Here is a 6,922-nt window from a genome sequence, read left to right on the forward strand (position 1 = left end):
TATCAACAAAATCACGATCTTAAGACCTCTAAAAAAGTGTTTGCAACATCTTTATAAAGGTGAAGTCACGAGACATCTTCCGATTATTGCAAGAAGTGCGCCAGCAAACCTTCAGACCATAATCAGGCAGCAAATGTGATTACCAACAACATTTTAGAAACGATTTAAAAATAAAATTAATTGTAACAATAAATCATTACTATAGTTGTTATTATCTTACATCAATTTTTATCGAACCATGACTTGATCGGCGACGTCATGACCCAATTTTGTTATCTATTCGATATAAAAACATTTCAAGTTTAGACTATTTTTGATATTCTGGTTTTGAAGGGACTGCCATAATTACCTTGTTATTTTATCTGTTTATCTAAATTACCCACAATTAGAATAAAAATTATTTTTATTTATTGTTATTATAATTATAAATGGTTGCTTATGTTTATTAATGTGGAATATTAATACGTATACACGTTTTATATTTAATTAAATTAGTGCATGCTTGAATTTTTGTAATTGTACCATACACCAATTTATTTAAACAAACAATTCCAGAAGACAACTTAAAAATGCTCTTAGAATTTTAAGTTTTACATTACCTTTACATAATTAAAGGATTTACAGACAATTTACCTTTTCAGGAGATCACCTTAATGGAGATGACTTCTAAACGCAATGTATAATCATTAGAAAATAGGGTTATAAAAAAATGCTTTTCTAGTTTTTCAATCAGTAGGCCATTATCTCCTATTATGTAGTGGAAAATAAATAATCTAATGTTTATTTTACAATGTAATATGAAAGAAATGCCAAGGCCGTTCATAATCAGTAGTCAACTCTTGTTGTTCTGCAGTTCTGCAAGTAGACGATACATCTCTCACGTTTGATAAATAAAAAACACAAGCAATTTGCATGTACTCACGCCGCGGATAAATATTTAGTAAACATAAAGGGCTACAAGCAAACATATGTTGAGCATATGCATTTGTTTCGATATTTTGCTTAGATTATTTGCGACCTCCCAGTAAATCACATAAGAAGGCGTCCATTAATCACGTGAGGTTTTTAGAAAGAATAGGCGTTTGACAAAAATTCACAAAATATCACGTAGAGGAGGAAGGATATATTAACTTATTATGTGTAATTATTTTTTACCTAAATTTCTTGAAAAAATCCAAACATTTTCAAAAAAAATTAAAAATTTTACAATTTTTCTCGTAACTAAAAATACATGTGATATTTGGTTAGGGAGAGGAGGGGTATTGACGAATATCACCACGTATCACCAAGGGGGAGAAAGTGTCCAAAAATCCTTAAAAAATCGATCACGTGATTAATGGACGGCACCTAGGTTGCTATTACGTTGTAGGTGCAAGACCTACTATCTACTATCGACCTACTATCGATCTAATCACAAATTTGTCATACTACACGAAGTGGATTCTTACATATTCATAAAATTATCAAAATTGTCACATTTTACTGCAAATTCAGTTTAAAATATAATGGGAATCAACTTATTTCCAATTTATTATTTTCTTAAAAGCTCTACAGTGAATAGATGTGACCATGTTTTACTTTATCCTCGTTCCTCATTTCTGAATATAAAACAGTGTGAAGAACCTGTTGCAGTTTTGTGCAAGTCGCAAGAAGTAGCTAATTTAATTAACATCAGCCTCATATGGGTTTTTGAGCAGAACAGTCGGCCAGCAAACTCTTTTCTTGTGCAAAACGTTGACCGTGAATAAGACATGGCAAGTTCAACTCGGTGCAATGAACTTTTCGCCAAAGGATGTGCTGGTAAATTTACAAACATTTCTTAAAGCTTTGGAGAAAATGGTCCACGATGAAAGACCAAATAAGTTTTTCAAAATATTCTAATTCGTAATGCTCAGATGGCTCACATATTGTAATCGATCTAGTATATAGAGTCTACTCTACATGGTATTTCTCATGAAAAAAATCATGTTTGTGTTGATATTAAACTCGAATTTTAAAATTTGTTAATACAACATATACTAGATATATACAACATATACTACATAAAAATATACTAGATAACCCGACAGACGTTGTCCTTAACCCACTTCTATAATTTAAAACTTCCAATTTTTTTAATATGCTATCCTATACTTTTTAATATCCTATTTGATGTCCTGTCTTTGTGATTCATTTATTCATCTTACCACAAAAAAATCAGAAAAAAATAATATGGTACTTGCGGTAAAAGAACAATATCGCACTTGATTTTACTACACAACATAATTGCTTCAATAATTCAGTCTATAACTTTGATAATCTCGTACGATATATTAAAAGCTTTCTGGCCATTATAATTTCTAACATACATTTTTCTTACTAATAATTTAATAAACATTATTGTTTATGTTCAAATCTTAGGTGAATTAATTTGTAAAATCTAGTTCATATGAGCTCTCTTCAATCTAGGATTAACTTGCTAAATATTCCATTATACAATGCCAAACAAATGAATTTTTGACACATAAAATAATATTCTAAATCATTTTTTTAATAAGTAGAAATAATTTTTTTATATTGTTAAATAATTTAGTAAAGTAAGACAAAAAGCGACATATATAAGTTTAAAAAAATAATGTATATGCAATTTTGGACTTATTGCTTTAATTATTAATCCGAATTATATATAATTTCATCTGCCCAACATATACTGTATCTTATATTATTTTAATTTCTGGTACATCTCAACTGCTTTTCGGCAATAATAATGTAGACATTACATTTTTCTTGTATATTATGTTCTAATATTATCTAGGCTCATAATTTCAATTAAATTCAAATTTCAAGTAAATTGACATTTCTAGCAGATGACAGTTCAAATATTTTCAATGTCCAACAATGATAAGTGTTTTTTTGTAATTTTCGCCAATTATTTCTACGACATCACTATAGTTTTATCGTTCATTAAATCCTAAAAAATCCTTTGACAAACTCTAAAAAAATTTATCAAAATCCGAATAACTGTTTAGGAGAAGTATCAAATCATACACCCGTACAGAAGAATTTTATATATAAGATATTCAAATATTCTAATAATAATAAAATGTTCAATTATTTGCTATTTATTTTATTTACATTTATATTTATAAAATTCCCGGATTTTTTATTTATAGTCGTCACAATAGGAAATAACATTTGATTTGAAGTAAGATTATTTATGGGTACTTAAATATAGCTTACAAGGAAAATCATAGAAGCGTGTAATTACATAATTCAAATGTTTAAATTGTTCAAAAGAAATCCGCAGATTGGATGGCTATGGATATTTATATTAGTGGTTACACCGTGTGAATATCAAGATTGATGTTCTTTCATTTCAATGGATTTACTTTGTACCGGAAGACAATTTTATTGCAGCATAAAGCAATAAAGTTAAAATAAAAAGAATCATTTATATATGAGAAATGATAAAGTTTTATTATCTTATATGTATTAATAATTGTTATAATGTTTATACATAAAAGCTCAAAAGAAAGTTCATTGACATTGTTCGCCCCATCATATGAGCAAAAAATTAGTGATAAATTAAGTGAATATATTGGTACATTGGTAAAACCTCCAAAGGTTTAAAGATATACCAAATATTACAAATATTTAAAAATTCAAATTCAATAAATTCAAAAGTTTTTGATTATTTTGTGTTATTTATAACAAAAATTTCTAACTTCTCAAATATCTGAAAGTAGAGTAAGGATTATGCATTAAAAGCTTGAGATTTTTATCTGAAGAAAATGCTTCCATCAAACTCAATAGATCAAGAATAATTCATTCATTCAATTTCATTTTATTTCCCTATTATACAATACACTATATTTGTTTCAGAACTATGGTCTTTGGTCATGTTAGATTTATTATGGACAAAAGAATGATTTTCTAAGGCCGTCAACTTGTTTCTAATTATTTTAATCTTGCAGTAATGATTCTAATTATTCATTATCATTTGCGTCAGAAATAACTGAAAGATATATTCTTGTATGCATGTATGTATTTTCTAAAACAAATGTATTTATTAATAGTTTTATATATGATTTATACATCTGTTATTTCATTAGGTTCTAAAACTCTATATTTTTCTCTTCATAAAAACTGGTTCAACATTTAAATATATCCTCATTAGGTACTGCAAACAATCAACAAATTTGAAGTGTAAAATGAAAAATATATATAATAATGCAATTGATTCTTTTTACATGGAATATCAGAGTACAGTATTTCTATAAAAAATATATTTAGCACGCTTTAGCTTTTTTATTAACACACTAGCCTTTTGAAATATACAATTACAAATATTCTTATTATTATTTAACTATTATCCATGTTACTTGTTTCATATATTTATAAGCTCTTTAAAATTTTAACTAACTAGCTGTAAGTGGAATTCTATCTTGAGGCAATTATGGCATCGTGCCTTAAGGCAAATTGCTGGAACTTCCCGTACCGTAACGAAATGTTCGTGGAATACTGAATGTTTTCAAATAGATTATTCTAAATATTGTAACATTGTCAATATTTATAAGAATTATATAAACTGTATTGCAGAGTTGAAATTATTTGTAAAGTATATTAGAACTATAGTCAGAATTAAAAATGGAATCTGAAATATTTTCGATATAAAAAACTAAAAAAAAAAAAAAAAAAAAAAAAAAAAAAAAAAAAAAAAAAAAATGGAACAAATTTTTTTTTTTCCAAAATCAACAAAATCAATTATTTTGTTAAGACAAGCAGAAAGTTCTTTGAATCAATTGAATCGGACGCTTAGTTCACTCAAAAACTCGATTTCTATTTTCTGCACTCTTTGCTCCGTATCTCCGAAACGGCTGGACCTGCCTTCGCCAAAAACTAATCAGCTCTTTTCCCTATCAATAGGAATCGAATGTTTTTTAAACCATTCAAATCGGTTGATCCGTACGCCCGAAAACGTGGACGAAAATTTGTATCCATACATACATACACACACACACACACACACACACACACACACACATCCATTTTTTCTGAAGTATGCCAAAACGTTCAGAAACCTTCAAAACGTCGAGAAATGTAAAAATTTTCAATTCCGATTTTCGGCCCATTACAATAACTTACCCTACGGGAAGTTAAAAAATGTAATTTAGGGCAAAAATAATAGATGAACAAAGAGCATTTGGTAAGGTCTATTTGTGTTTACGATTATTATTAACATAATGTTGGTGGTCTTAGCTGGCTTTCTAATATTTAATCTGTTTAATTGAAGCAATAAACACATTTTGAAAATATAAAGGCAATATGAAATGTTCACCGAAATGTGTTAATTGAATTTTAACTCGCATGACCAAGCATAACAACGTGTGATTTTTTAAAATTATTAACATTTTGATAGAAGTCAAATATATTATAGCTAAGCACTTTTATAGAGTTTTATAATTGTTATTCAATCGTAAAATAAAATTTTCTACGATATCTAGAATTTACTTACTAACGATCTTCTAACCCACGAAAGACAATCTTAAGTTAATTATTCTTACTTAATAACCACAAAGATTTAAATTAAGTTGAAGATTATGATTGATTTATTTTCTCAACTATTTATATAGTTAATACAAACAAATTTAAACTTAAAATTATGATTTATTTCAGCAATTATTTCAATCATTTTTTAATTACTCATACTAGAACGAAAATGTAGATCTTTATAATTTTTTGACTTTTTATATGTATTTTAATGGATGTTTCATATTTTAAATAAATAAAATTGAAGAATGAATTTAATAATAATAGCTCTTGCATTATAAACTGGGAGATTATTAATAATAATAATAAGAAATTAATTTATATTTGAGCAAAATAAATTCTGTCAAGAAGAGATTTGAAGTAATTGCATGCTATTTAACAACATGCGTCTTTGTATTTATGTATTATTGTATATAATGATAAAGCTCAATAAATTTTCATTAAAAATTCTAGAGAAGTTCTGGAAAAGCAACTTACAAAAGCTTTCAACCGTAAGTTGAAATCAATAATATAGTATCAATAAATTTAAATTATGCCCAAATTTAAACATTTATTTATTTCATTTCTCAACATTGTATGCAGGATTATATTTACTAGACGTCAATGTAGCTTTTTTATCAAACATTTGTTTATTTTGTAACAGTTTGTTGACGCAGTTATGATGCAATGTGTTTTAAGTACCCAAAGAGCATAATATTTTTTTTAATTAAATAAGCAAGCACTTTTTTATTGTACGTCAAACACTTGGATTACTCAACGATGAGGACAATTTGAAACAAAAAACTGATGATTTAGTAAAATTATTTATTCGTAAAACTAATGGTAGAATTATATAAAAAACATATGCAAACAACTTATATCGCAGACAAACTAATTACATTTGTGTAAACTACGTTATTAAAGTCACAATTCATTTGATATCATTACATTTCTAAAGCTGATAATTTTAGCTTGTTATTAGCCAAATATTTGCTAGTAGCCAACAAGTCAGTATTAAAATACGTTTGAAATAAATTTTTCACTAAGATCAAAAAATCGTTTTTTTCATAATAAACAAATATTTTAGGTTTATTTGTTTATATTGTTATTTCACAATAGTCTTTGTTGATTTCATCATGAAAAGCACGATCGGAAAGAAAGAAACGCGGTGTGTTAATTATTATTCAAATCTTGGACCACGTGTCTGCAGTCACGTACCTTACCAACGGGATTTGGTAAAAGGTAATGTTGAGGTCGTTTTTCATCAGAATTATGACGCCGGATAGAACTTTGAAATGTTTCAGTTTAATTTTCAATAAGAGTTATATTGATGAATAAAATCAATAACAAAATTTAGAAAAACGCAAAAATTCAAAATAGGTTCCAAATTTACATATTAATAGTTATTAAATTT

The sequence above is a fragment of the Ctenocephalides felis genome, unplaced genomic scaffold (assembly GCF_003426905.1).
Source record: "Ctenocephalides felis isolate EL2017-DRISC unplaced genomic scaffold, ASM342690v1 CF-g0.4_SCAFFOLD_03571, whole genome shotgun sequence".
Classification (NCBI taxonomy): Eukaryota; Metazoa; Arthropoda; class Insecta; order Siphonaptera; family Pulicidae; genus Ctenocephalides; species Ctenocephalides felis.